Source organism: Gymnoscopelus braueri (genome assembly GCF_963280865.1).
Source record: "Gymnoscopelus braueri genome assembly, chromosome: 13".
Lineage (NCBI taxonomy): Eukaryota > Metazoa > Chordata > Actinopteri > Myctophiformes > Myctophidae > Gymnoscopelus > Gymnoscopelus braueri.
The window spans coordinates 35,567,937-35,583,408 of NC_137615.1; positions in this window are offsets into that span (position 1 = coordinate 35,567,937).

Sequence of the window (15,472 nt, forward strand, 5' to 3'; positions counted from 1 at the left end):
TTGATCTCCACTAGTTGAGAAACAGTGCAGTAAATGACCTGGTGATGTACAATGTATAATGTATAATGACATATGATGACGCGACAATGTTATCAGTTATTGGGAAGTCGGATGTCAAGAACTTCCACAGAAAAGGGAGTTAGAATCTGAAGGGAAACTGTACCGGATTGCCTGGTTGAGTCACCATTATTAGGAAATGTGCCCATAATCAATCTCATGTGTCTGCTTGTTCATACATAAGTTGCAATGAATGAGTTAACATGAGTTTAATATGGAAGGTTAAGAGAACAGAATAAGGGCAGCCATGGGAAAGGAATAGATCAGTGGTTCTCAATATTCTGGACCACTAGCATATCTCAGTTAAATAATGATTGATTGATTTAATTCACCTTGAATTAACACATACAATTAAGCTCTTAACAGTCATTATTTAATTTCAAGCTTTCCCCCCAACACCACACCCATATCCCCCCTCCCAACACAACAGTGGTCCCCCCAGGTTGATTCTCAGTCAGGGTGGTGGTCCCTGGTTCATAATCAGCTGAAAACCCCTGCGCTAAGCTACCGTTTCCCTAAACTATGGGCTGGGACCCATTTTTATTTTAACTTGATACAAAAAAAAAAGAAAAAGAAACCTACATATATATACACATACAGTATATATATATAATTACAATAAATAAAAAAATATATATACTTTTAAGAAATAGTAAAAGGAGCAGATCTACAAGCTCAGTGAGAGAGAGAGAGATATAGATAGACACACAGACAGACAGACAAAAAGTACACAGTCACAATGACATTACAGTATCCTGAGAGAGAGAGTGAGGTCAGACAGCATGAGACTGCTTTCACATGCACGTTATGGTTCATTGGTGGGTAGTTTTCCTGAGTGAGGAAGCGGATCACACGACAGTCACTCATTCTGAAAGAAGACTCGCCATGGGCTACGCATTCACGCGCATCTAAACACGCACATCCTCCTTTCGCTTTGAGTATGAGGCACAGTAAAGAACCACTGCAGTATGACATAGTGTTAGCCAGCGGCCTTCTACCCCAATATAGCCTTGGATCCCTGGATTGCTTTCTCAGAGAGAGTGTGGTAAAATTGGAAGACTGTCCAGACAAAACTAACCCAGGGAGGAATAAATATATTTTTTAACAAAAATCTTCTCTTCTGGGGGGACCCTGGCACAAAATATTTCCAGATGGGGGGAGGGGGGCCGTGGCCAAATACATATCATTTTGGGGGTCCTTGGCACGAAAACGTTTGAGAACCACTTATTTAGAAGGCATTTGTAGAATCGGCCTCAGGTCTTAATGGGTTAATCACACTCACTTTGGGTAGGCACGCATCACCCTTTCCCCTTGAATAGGCATATATCACTCTTTTACATTGGGTAGGCACGCATCACCCTTTCCCCTTGAATAGGCATATATCACTCTTTCACTTTGGGTAGGCACTAGTGATGAGTGGGCCGACCCGTAACCCGCGGGTCCCGCGGGTCAACCCGCGGCGCGGGTGGTCGAGTCAGGATTTCAGAGGCAATTATGCGGGCTGCGGGTGAGCGGGTCAGCCGCTCTCACACGCCAAATTTTTTTTTTTTACTTTTTTGAACAACATGCTTGTTTATTTAGCCCATGACAATGTTGTGCTACTGTAGACATTTAAAGCGACTTTGGGTACTTAAAAGAGCGCTATATAATCTATATATATATTCCCACCGCAGGTCGCGGGGCGGGTTGAGCCATAGATTTATATATGGGTTCGCGGGGCGGGTTGAGCCATAGATTTATATATGGGTTCGCGTGGCGGGTTGGGGCGGGGCGGGTCATGAAAAAACCCGACCCGCACATCACTAGTAGGCACGCATCACCCTTTCACCTTGAATAGGCATATATCACTATTTTACTTTGGGTAGGCACGCATCACCCTTTCACCTTGAATAGGCATATATCACTCTTTTACTTTGGGTAGGGTAAATGCATCAATCTTTCAATTTGATTACCCCCCCCCCCCTCTGAAAACAACAAAACACGTTCCTATTGGATCTGCACAAATCACATATAGGTGATCCGTTTCTGTTTCAAGAAATTGAGAATTACGCAGAAAGGTGACAAGTATGCGTGCCTGTCAAGTGGCGCTTCCTTGTGTAGACCCAGGGGTGGAAAAAGTACTCAGATGTTTTACTTAAGTAAAAGTACCAATACTGCAATATAGAAATACTCTGTTACAAGTAAAAGTCCAGAATTCAAAATGTACTTGAGTAAAAGTAAAAAAGTATTGGCATCAAAATATACTTAAAGTACCTAAAGTAAAAGTACTAACATATTTGAAAATAGCCTAGGTATAAAATAGGGCTAAAGTGGTTATTGTATGTTTTATAATATCATAATTTATACCTGAAAAGTAACTTGTAACTAAAGTTTTCAAATAATTGTAGTGGTGTAAAAGTACAATATTTGCCTCCGAGATGTAGTGGAGTAGAAGTAAAAGTATTGGAAATTGGAAATACTCAAGTAAAGTACAAATACCTCAAATTTTTACTTAAGTACAGTACTTAAGTAAATGTACTTAGTTACTTTCCACCACTGTGTAGACCACATAGCAGACACACCACAATGCTGGACAGTGTTTTACCATTTTGTCCTAGAGACAGCGAGATACAGAGATACAGAGATACAGAGATAAAGACACTGTTTGATATTACTTCAGACAGTATAAGTATCATTATTAGAGAGATCATCTGGCAGAGAGTTGTACTCCATTGAGTATATCTTTGTAGTTTTCATATCGTCGACTTTTTGCGTTTCTTTCGTAAATTAACGCCCTACTTGATCAGACAACAGCGTCACACAAAAGCATCAAAAGTAGCACAAGCTTGAAACGCGGCACGAAGCGACATGCTCTCATGTTTATTTTTATTTTTATATATACTTCTGTGCGTGTGTCATGTGAGGGAAAGCCAATATGCGTGGACAATAACGTTGTATTTTAATGGTATTGTCTAGGCCAGTGGTTCCCAAAATGTTTAGCTCAAGACCCAAAAGAGAGATTAGACGTTTGCCAAGAAACTACCCAAACTGCCAATAGCAGATCTACAAGCTCACAACGCGGCACGTTGATTGATAGTTAGGAACCGCTGTGAGCTTGTAGATCTGATATTTTCACTACTTTACTTGTTTTACATTGATGAAAAGTTGGGATTTTTGCTGTTTAAACTTATTTTTTAATCTTTTGAAATTATCATTTTTTTTAAGGTAGGAAAAATAGGGGATGTTTACTTGTGACCCATAAAGATTACTCCGCGACCCAGACATGTGTCCCGGCCCACTGTTTGGGAAACAGCAGACAGTGTCATCATACTGAAGCAAGACACACACACACACACACACACACACACACACACACACACACACACGTATGTCTCCAGGCTAATGTGGAGGTCATGCTGAGACACGCTGTAGTAGAGGAAGAAGTGTAGTCTTAAGTTAAAAGTGTCAGTTATACTTGGTTGCATAGATCAGTGGTTCTCAACCTGTGCCACATGATTTGGGATGACAGTGAAGTGACAATTTAAGGACATTTAAGTCCTTTTAATACCTAAAAAAAAAGCAATCAAAAGTAATCAACAAACTATAAGAACTGGTCAAACATTGGCCAAATTGTCAAATAATATAAGAAAGACAAAAATAGCCGATCTACAAGCTCACATCACCGAGCTTGTAGATCGGCTATTTTCACAATATTTATCTGTGGAACCGAGTCAAGCTAAATGTAATGCCTCAACTCCTACAATTCCAAGTGCTTATCAGGGTGGGGGGTCCCCAGTTCAAATATGATTATTTTGGGGGGGGGTCGCGGCCTGAAAAGGTTGAGAACCACTGGTATGGATCTACAAGCTGATGAAGCTAATTTAAATCATTAGATTATATTGCTTAGCATTGATTAGTTTGTCTTGCTAAAGTTTGAGAGCTGAGAACCAGAACCTCTTCGCTGATCTTTTGAGAGTTTCTAATTGCGCTAGACTTAACTGAAATCCATAAATTGTAAGCAAGGATTTCCACACCAAAGCTCACAACGAGTCACGAATGTGACACGTTGTGAGCTTGCATATCTGCTATATTTACGGCATGCAACACCAGAGTGCAACTTAAGTATAAATCAGGCTCGACAGGACTAGCAACTCTGCTATCAGGGCAAGACAACGCACTACTAATCATGTGTTACACCACAGCCTATGATGAGGACTGCAGTACGGGACCGTTCTCTTGGCGGTATTGCATGGCAAGTAAGTGAATGAAAGGGCCTGGGGGGGGGTTCGACCCAAGCAGGGGGTCTGGGGGAAACTTTTTAACGGAGTAGATGTAATTTCCCGTGTTCTGGTGAATTTTGTGAGTTTGATACTTTTATCAGGCTTGCTTTACTGGCATTGGAAAATGATGGGTGCAATTTCATCCATTAAAACGCAAAAAGCAGGCAATCACGGCAGAAATTCGGCTAAATTCAGTGTTATGCACATTGCATTCATTTCCCATTTCATCAGTGGGCCTACATTATTTTCTACTGGCTTTGTAAGAGTAAGATTCTACGGACTAAAAGTGAAGATTAAAAACAATAACGATGAATACTGGTGGCCCAGATAGATAGAACCTGAGAATAAAGCGGGGCTCCCAACTCACTTTATGCTCCAAAGGTTATTTATTTATAACAAACAGGTAGTATGACAGGTAGATAACCTCCCTAGCTGTGGCACCCCCTAGAGTCACACCACTGATACTGCAGGCAACACACTTCCAATCATCCATCCATTAGTTATCCATCTTAACTTTAACTTTGCACACGCACAGACACACACACACACACACACACACACACACACACACACACACAAAGCGATTGGAGGAAAGAAAACCACACAAGACAACAAACAGCTGTAACAGTATCAGGAATTTTATTTAATATATGTATATAATTCTTTGTTTCTTTGTTAATTGTTTAATTCATAATACCCATAGAATATACAGACTATAACCCTCAATAACTCATATCTCTTTTACAATCTACTCATATCTTCTTTAGAAATAGTTCCTCATAAGATCTTTCAAGAGGGGGAAAAGAAAGAATCAAGAGTTCCAGAAAGATTTAAAAACACTGCCAATTATAATCACGCTCAAAAGACAAAATCAAAATGAATAAAATAAAAACATACTAATCATTTAAAAAATGATACAACTTGAACTCCCTTTTATGTAAAAAAGAAAAAAGAAAATACAACAACTCACCAATATAACAATAGCAATAATAATAACAGCCATTTAAAAACGACAATATCTGGAAATGGGCCTCAGATCCGGTAGGCCTTTCAGACTCATGGTGTCTGTGAGTGTGTGTGTGTTGTGTGATGTGTGCATGTGTGCGTGTGTGCGTGTGTGCATGTGTGTGTGTGTGTGTGTGTGTGTGTTGTGTGCATGTTGGGAGGATTTCATTCCCATGGGGTTACCCACCCACCCAGTGAAACATTTGGTCTAAAATCCTTAGTTATACTTTAGTTGCGTTCTCGGTGTCATGCTCAGTAAATAGCAGATCTACAAGCTCACAACGAACATGACGCGTAACACGTTACGTTTCGTTGTAAGCTTGTATATCTGCTACTTAATGCATGCAACACCACAGCATGCAACCAAGTATAAATCAGGCTTTAATGGTTCTCAAAGTGGGTGGCTTAGAGATAAAACAGGGCTCGGGCGACATACGCAGCCGCACAGCCTCACACATACAGAGAGCGGCTGGGAGAGCGCCTTGGCTTTGTGGAAACACAATTTTGTAAGCGAAACACACACACACACACACACACACACACACACACACACACACACACACGCGCACAAACAGAGACAGGACCCAAGCGGTCACTGTCTGTTATGTAACCGACAAAGACACGCGTATGCAAAAGTAGACAAGCACATACATTACTGCAGACCACCCACCACCAGGCTTTGAAAGAATGCCGCACGCACACTGGTAAGTACACTGTTAAGTACATTGTTAAGTACAACTGTTGACTTCTCCGTCAAGTGTTTTAAGCCAGTGGTTCTCAAACGTGGGGACCCACAGGCGTCCTTGAGAGGGTTTCAGTGTGGTCCCCAGCTAAATGATTGATAGTTAGAAACCAAATTGGACCCTTACCGGTCTGTAACTCAGAGTGTACAAATGGAACATTCGTCCATGGCAGGGTCTTTAAAGGAATTGAAAAAAATGTTTGAGAGCCACCGTTTTAAGCGAAGCGAGTGAACGAGGGGTGGAGGTTTTAGGAATTTGCAGGGACAAATCGTTACTGGAGAGGCAAAGTGCAGGTGTGCTGATTGAGTCATGTGGGACTAACTGGACAGACGTTTCACCCCACCCGCCGTGACCACCGACCGCCATGCTGCCACTGTGAAGCTCCGCCTTCTGAAGCAGGAAGGAATGGGAGGAACAACAACAGTGGCAGCAACTTAAGTCAGTGCCGTGGTTTGGAAGATCTCGACCAATCCCACAAGAGATAAGCAGAAGAATGGGAGTGGGGGGGGTGGGACACATGTGAGCAGAGATGGGGTCAGCCCTTTAAAGTTAACCACTTGAGCCCTATTTTAAACGAAATTATTTTGAAAATAGCCCGGCTTAAAAGCTCACAGACAACGCGAAACCGTGACACATTGTGAGCTCATAGAAAAAAAATGAACGTTTTTGGCCTGATAATGACATGCCCAAAACGGGGGGATACCAGAGTTAAAGTGGTTAAGTGTGGTGAGAGTGTGTGTGTATTGGGGGGGGGCGGGACGTGGTCCCTGGATGGGACAGAGTTACAGTAAAGGTCTTAACACAGATGAGTGCTGGCCGCTGGGCTATGGCTTCTCTGAGGGCTTAGAAGAACAGTATGGCGTGATGATGGATGGTTACGCCAACCAACCACGTGAAAAGGCTCTGCTGTGAAGAGGACGAGGCCTGCGATTGGTTGGTTGGTTTAGGCCAGTGGTTCTCAAGGTAGTTGGGGGGGGGGGGGGGGGGGAGGGGAGTGGGGGAGTTCCCCAGCTAAATGATTTAATAGTTAGGAACCAAATGGACCCTTATGGGGCTGTACACGGGGGTCTGTGGCCTTATACCAGTATACAATACCAAACTGGGGGTCCCTGAAATGAAAAGGTTTGAGAGCCACTGGTTTCGGCTGTCTGTCGCTCAGCCGTCTAGCCCTGAGTCTAATGTTCGCCAGTGGATTGTCCTAATTTAATTGTCCTAAAATAATAAAAAGGCCTAATTTATACATGGTCATATATTGACTCATAGGGCCGTATAAGTGATACAGTCATACAACTAGCTATAAAGTTGACTTCATGCCCCAGGATTGATCAAGAGGATGCGGACTGAATTGAAACAAGAGGATGGAACAGCTTAGTTGAGAACGAGAAATTGTGACAGGTCGAAAATACAGACTCATTAGTTGACAAGTGGGTATGCTGATAAGAACAGACGTGTGCATGTGCACGCACGCACGCGCACACAAACGATCAGTAACATAAGCCACTGGTTCTCAACGTTGGGTCTACAAATAGACCCTTACAGGTCTGTAACTCAAGAGAGTACACTCTTGGGGTTATAGACCCATAAAAGGGCCCATTTAGACTGCTGGTGGGCACCGGACCTGATGTTGAGAACCAGTGACATAAGCCACATCTGGGAAACAAGGAAATTACCCCCCAGCGTTATCACAAACACACAGCTAGCCAGACACCCACACCAACATCCCTAGAATACAGTAATAAAACCCTACCGTGACATCACCAACCCATTTTCTGCCCATGACAGTAACAAAGACACCCACCAAAGTATATAAACCACTACAATGAAAGAAAAAAAAAACTACAGAGACAACAGAAGGTAGGAAGGCCAAAATTAAAGCGGTAATGTCAGAACAGGTTTTCTATGGAACCATAAAGTGATGTTGTTTGGTCGGCATCAGGGTTTTGTGCAACATTGATTTTAACACCGTGTTCACTGCAGGTTACGTTAATATTGTATGACAAATCCCACTCATTTTCAATAGTGTCAGTGGGTCTCATCGCCGGAAACAGTACACTTTTGAACACATAAGCTCACACCAATTCTATTGTATTTGCAGGGGATTTAAAAAATGTCCCAATACCAATGATAATTATCTTGCTAGGACAAAATGGGGAAAATGACTCCTGCAGTCATATGACATTTTGTACGTTTGGAATTGGATAAGAGTCATTGTAAACTGGTTAGTTCTAGTTAGAATCAACCCTCGTCTGTGAAACTGTACCACAAGGTACAGGATACATGGCTATATGGATCAGAGCCAGTGCAAAACAGCAACCAATTAGCGTGCCGGCCTGGAGAAGATAAAAGTTGTTACGATACCAAAAGTAAACTACAGCCCACTTCCCCAAGTTCCGTGTTATATAAAACAGTGGTTCTCAAAGTGAGGTCCAGGAACCCTCAGTGGTCCTTGAGGGGGTTCCAAATGGACCCTTTACGGGTCTGTAGCTCTGAGAGTGTACAAATGGAACCAAATGGCATTTGGTTCCATTTGTACACTCTCAGAGCTATGAGGGGGGGTCCTTGAAATTAAAGCGTTTGAGAACCACTGCTTTACAAAATGGTTCTGTGATGACCTGAATGACAGCAGTGCATAATGCTTCCCAGAGTGTCCCAGAGAAGCAGAAAGGCTTCTTCAACCATATGCGTCGCGTGAGGAATGCTAAAGGAACTTTACAGCCAAAAGGAGAGGGGTGAAACATCGGCATTAAGGAGACAATCATGAGACAAATACATTTTCTTATCCTGGCTGCTGTGTCAGTTTGTGGATATAGAAAACAATGCACTGGTTAATAAAAAAAACTAACAAAAAAGAAAACAATGACATCATTACAATATCGAATGTAGAGGGGCTATTATATACACATCAAAACCGCCCACCATGCTATCGTTTGCGGTGTGAGCGAATCAGCAAAAATCGAATCTTGCATCAATTGTATATTTTGGTAATGCTTTTGCCCAAATTCTACCAAGGAAGACCCTTCAAAACCGAACACCGATTTCAAAAAGGGATACATAACATGATGACATGGTTGCTTTAACCATTTGAACCCCAGCATCCCTAATCTGGGCGTCAACATTAACCAAAAATAGCAGATCTAATCGGCTATTTTTGGCAAAGACATTTGGTGTAGACGGGAAAAAAGCAGTCCAAGTACAGTCGTAACTCAAGTGCGATTTACTAAGACCAGAGGGTTTAAGTGGTTATGGTCTGGAGAAGTATGTCAGATGGCCATTATGATGCAGGCAGGCATCAGTGTGGTAAGGGTCTGGTCTGCATGAACACACAATTGTGTATAGTACACACGAAAATCCTATATATTCTATGTAAATACTATTTTGTTTCTACCCGATTCATTCCACCGTGGCGTCTCCTCCCAAGGTGTGGGAGGAGCTTAGTTTTGTCTGCCCTTGGTTTTTACGAAGAAGATTACACTAAAGTGTTTGTTTGTTTTTAAGCTTTTAAAAATAACGCGACGGCCGTTTCCCGGTCGATCGCCAGCCCGATACCTTGCCTCTGTCTCTCTCTGCCACTTTGGTAAATTTCAGGAATGCATGCATTCACATGAACATCGTACATCTTTTTTTTTTTTTTTCTTTTTTTTAGAATACGAAGAAAATAAAAAACAAAAACAAAGAGCAACGACAAAGAAATCTATAAACCTGCCGACATGCCTGTAAAAACATTTAATGTTCTGTCTTCTAAATCAAGTGTTCAAAAAATTTGCACGTATAAACCCCAAAACATACAAATACGACTGAACTGATCTGAAAACGCTCCAAATAAAAGCCCGATTCATACTTCACCGCGTAACGAAAATAGCCGACCTACAAGCTCACAACGCGGCGCTTCTCCAACACTTTGTGAGCTTGTAGGTCTGCCATCTTCGGGTGCGCGGGATCGTAAATCAGGCTTAACCGTGTAACAAACGAAAGTCGCAAAAAAACTAAACGCACTCGAGAAAATAATCAAAAACTAAACAAACCCATTTATATATATTGGTATGTACATACAAACATCCAACTTGCACCCGGGGCCTCCTACTCCTTCCTACCCCTATCTATACCCCCTTATCCCTCCCGGCTCTTAGTTCCATGGAGCAAGACAAGAGTTATGGTGTTGGTTAATACAGTAGTAAATGTCTATATACTGTAATTAGTGACAGGGGAGAGCCGCTTGGAAAAGAGATTGAAAAAAAAAGACTGGACAAGAAAAAGGAGCATGGATCTTTGTCAACAGACAAACGGTTAACAGAAGCAGGAATGGGAGCTGATCAAAGTTTGGTCAGGGTATAAAAGGTTCACTTACACTTTGTCGAACAACCGCAAATAAAACCAAATGAAGTTTTTTCGTTCAACCGAAAATGGTTTTGACGCCTTCCATCAGTACAAATTATGTCAGTTTTGTCGTATGATGAGATTGTTAGATGAAGTGTAAATTCACTTTTTAGGGTTGGATGGGGGGGGGTGGGTTCCGGGGGAGTTTAGAGCAGTGGTTCTCAAGATGGACCCTTACAGGTCTGTAACTCTCAGAGTGTACTCTAATGGAACCAAATGGACCCATACGTCCATTTGGTTCCATTAGTACACTCTAAGAGATATGGGGGTCCTTGAAATTACAAAGTTTGAGAACCACTGGTTTAGAGAGATAGAGGGGATGTCCACCACAAGGGACGAGACTGAAGCAATATTTATACGACAGACAACAACCCCCCCCCCCCCCCACCCCACCCACCCAACAACCATGGAAAGCAAAGTCAAACGTAGCTCTCTTGCAGTAGAAATGGAAAGATAAAGCGGTTAAATGTTCATATTTCATTGTGTGTGGGTTTTTTCTTCCCTCTTTTGTTGGTTTTGCGGAATATGCGTTGCTTCTTTTCTTTTTTTTGACGTTATCTTGTTGGTTGGAGTCTTCTTGTTCCAAGCCCTCTTATGTGGCCTTGTCACTCGTTTTTCTTTTTTTTTTAGAGCTGAGGAAAACAAACAGAGAGAAGTGTTAAATGTATTCTAGTTACACTTAAAAATATATTTTATATTATATATATATAATAAATAATATATATAGCTAAAATAGTTTAAAATAGCCCGTGTAGATCGACTATTTTAGATCAACTATTTTCACAACTTTTGTGCAATACAGTAGTGACAAAATATTAAAAGAAAGATCGGTAACACTTAACTTAACGGTTGGGTCAATTATTTATATTATAATCACATTTATAATGCATTATAATGTGCTTAAAAGGCATTATAAAACTTGTTATGAACATTTATAATAATGTATGACAATTTATAACAAGGTTTATAACGTATTATAAGGGCTGGTCATATATTATACGCTCAGTGGAACAGCACATTATAACTACCTTAACTTAGCTGGCCTTACACTACAAGATTCTTTCAATCTTAAACTATTTTGAAATCTGATAGCATCACACACTACAGGATAACCTTATAGGATTATTTCATCAGATAATCTTAAAGGCATCACACACATTACAGGATTCTATCCAGATTCTCGGGCTTGCCCGAACACAGCAATAATGAATAATAAATAATATAATAAAAGAATCACCGTCCACGTTGGCCAGCTGCCTGGCTCCGCGATATTATAATTATTAGTAGCCACAACAGTAAGTAACACAACATTACAATACGTACATTTTCAACCATTAAAATCATATTTAAAGTTTTTTATGAGGATACACTGCCTGGCGATTGTGGGAATCAATTCAGTGCTTTTTTCCGACAGCCAGCTGCCTTCCTGCGCTGCGCCTCGCAAATAAACACACACACACACACACACACACAGGGCCTGTTGCCTGATTTGTGAGCATTGCGTCAGAGCCGATCTACAAGCTCACAACGCGTCTCATCCGCGGCACTTGTGGTCTCGTATATCGCATAATGTTATCCGCTCGACACTGTTGCGCAAATGAAAAATAAACCAGGCTTGAACTTGCTGTGCAGTGGCATGGCAGAGAGAGACTTCCATCGCAACATTTTGAAAAATCAATGGATTTAATAACTATGAAGGTTGCAAGTTGTGCGACCAACATGAAAGGTGGAGCATATAATGATCAGCATTGCCCACAATATTGCAGCAGCAGCTACAATGAAGATCATCATTTATCTACTTGATCATGCAGGGGTGTCACTTCCTAAAAAGAACATATTGCTACAGTACAGTATGCATCTCGACCTCGTTCAACTTTGTATGAACGGCTGATTGTGCAGGTAGGTAGGGTAGTAACGTAATAAGCTTTCTTTTTTTTAACTGCGTCATGTTAACCGTTTCATTTGGGTGGTGCACACGTAGGCCTACGTAGCCTACTATCTAAACACGCACGTGACGTGTATTAAATTATCGACGATACATTTAACACCGGGCCAGAATAATAACACATTGTATCCTACAGAAATCCCTTGCGTCGGGTTCAGCGGCCGTATTTCTCTCGGTCCACCGCTGTGCTGTTCCATACAGTAGCGATCCAGATAAATATCAAACATGTTTGAAAATGGTCAGGCGGCCCGACAGTCCTGTGAGCAACCCGGGAGGGTTCAGATTGGATCTTTGAACCCTCACACTAGACGATATTTTTGCCAAAGATTCGCTCCCGATCTAGACTGGGGTATGGCACGCCCCCATAACACCCCCCCCCCCCCCCCCGTGCGATACTCGGGAGAGTTGTTTCAGACCCCGATTATCTTGTAGTGTAAGGCCAGCTTCAATTATAAAGTGTCTTTGCTATAAGTTGTTATGCTGATTTCGTCCACATATGCATAATTATAAACATTTATACTGAGTGTTATGAAGCATTATAAGTGCTCATTATCCTCAGGTCTAAACGGGTTAACAGGGCCCAATGTCCTCAACTGTCCTCAAGAATCTGCCAGCATGTAGAAGGAAATGTACTTTCAGAATTAATTCGATAAAAAACAGGCTAGTAGCGAGCCATGAGATTTGCACCAGTGACCTTATTAACTCTTTCATTGCCACACTTATTTCAGACACTGTCGTCCCAGTGCCAGGAAAAAGGTGCATTGGAGCAGCAATTTTTTGGATAGCGTTATCTCCTAGTTCCTTTGAGATAAACAAAACAAAAAAAAGACCAAAAAAAAAAGATTATAAAAAAAAACAAAATATATATATATATATTTGTGTCATTTCCGTCCGTGGCCATGATAGCCATAGAGCCATCGGACGGGAATTCCCGTTTTTGGCAGTTAAAGAGTTAACAAGCTGCATGTGCATAAAGCTAGTTTGAGTAATGTCAGCATAATCCCATCATGTTTTTGCACATAAAATGAAATGAACAGATAATATCGTCTGTCGGGTGGAAATGTTCAAAACTGAGGGTTCAAATTCAAAAGTAGCAGATCTACGACAAGCTCAAAACTCGTCGCTTTGCGTCGCATTTCAAGCTTGCAGATTCGCTACTTGGTGTTTTTGTGTGCCGCTCTAATTTACGAAAAAACTGAAAATGAGAATATGGAGATAAGAGGTTTCTGCCCCGTTTTTGTGTAATCACCAGAGATTGTCAGTTCGGCCTATGGGATCGGTTGTCGTCATGGTTACAGCCCCGAACGTACTCTGTCACGGTCCCAGCCAGTGGCAAGTCCCCGTGTAGACTTAGCTACAGGGCTACGAGCTGTCAGTTGTTGGTACTAACAGCGTCAGCGTGTTGTTTACTCATTGATAGAACGTAGCATTCGCTGGGGGTCCTGGACGACCTGCCTGACGGCTGCAGAGAAAAACTTCTCTCTGTGAATCACAACGAGTGGAGCTGCACTGTGTGTGTGTGTGTGTGTGTGTGTGTGTGTGTGTGTGTGTGTGTGTGTGTGTGTGTGTGTGTGTGTGTGTGTGTGTGTGTGTGTGTGTGTGTGTGTGTGTGTGTGTGTGTGTGTGTGGTAACTGTCGAAGCTAGGCAGAGATCGAGTCATACTGTAGGAACACATGCCATGCCCATACACAACTCAAAGTCTGAAGTATGGACTAGTAATAATAGTGAAAATAGACAACCTACTGTACAAGCTTGTAGATCTGATATTTTCACTACTTCTGTGTGTAATATTGAATTTATATAGCACTTTTCTAAGTACTCAAAGACCCTTACATGTGTGTGGGGGCCAGGGGAGAGGACAAAACATTAAAGGGTCTACACCATGAAAATCACTTTTTTCTTGTTTTTTTGTATTTTTTGGGGTCCCCAGTGTCTCTTGTACCCAAAAAAAAGTTTTTATTTTAAATTCAGTCATTCCTTCTCATTTCATGGATTTCCAGAATGGGCGTGTCTGAACAGGCGATCTCAGAATGGAAATGTTTATGATGTCACAAACATTATTGATGGCAAACCCAATGTTAAAAGAAAAGTGCCCGAATCGCTCCGAAACTTTTTCTACCCCCCCTAAGTGGGGGTCTACGAACAAATACTTCGGGCTCGGATTTTGGCTCCGCCCCCCGGAAGTGGGTGAAACAGGCACCTCAAACACTTGGTGGAATTGTTCAAAAATTTTCAAAGTGTTTTTTTTTCGATTTTGTATTTTTCTTAGATGCTTCTTTTTATGCAGAATTTTTCCTTTTTTTTTTTTTTTTTTTAATAATTTTTTTTAATATTTTTTTGTATTAACAGACAGAATTGCTCAGTAGCCCCCCCCTGCCCAAGAGGACGTTTTGGTATTGCAGCTGAAAGCGCTGTATAAGCCAGAGACAATTGACTTGGGATGAGTATATCTGAGTGATGATTTAGACTCAAACCTTTTGAAAAAGGTTTGAGGGACATACACCATATGATATTAAATATCAAATATCTTTTTTAAATTCATGGTGTAGCTCCTTTAAAAACTTTTTTTTAGGAAAAACTCAAAAAGATAAGAATTAAAAGCAATAAAACACAAAAAATAACGAGTTGAAATCAAAGTCAACCCGGAAAGGCGGTTCTGAACAGGTGGGTTTTCAGGGCGGTTTTGAAGGTAGGGAGGGATATGTTTGGGGAGTGCATTCCAGAGGGAGGGGGTAGCCACAGATAAGGCCCTGTCGCCCCAGGTACGGAGCCTGGTCTTGGGGACCTCCAGGAGGCCAGCGTCACTGGACCTGAGGGGACGGGACATGTGGCTCGAGGAGGGCAGAGAGGTAGGGGGTAGCCACGTTGTGCAGTGCCTTGTAGGTGGTGTATGATGAAGTAGGGCATAACAAAAACTTAAAGTTGAAATATGGACATACAAGGTTTCTGCCCGACTGCAACTATACAGTAAGTGACATAATGTGGGCTGGGTGGCCAGGAAACAGGTCTGATAAGCATCTGTTCTGTTCTGTGGCTGAACGCCTGCATAGTCCTGAGCTGTCATTTATTAACCCATTAAGACCTGAGG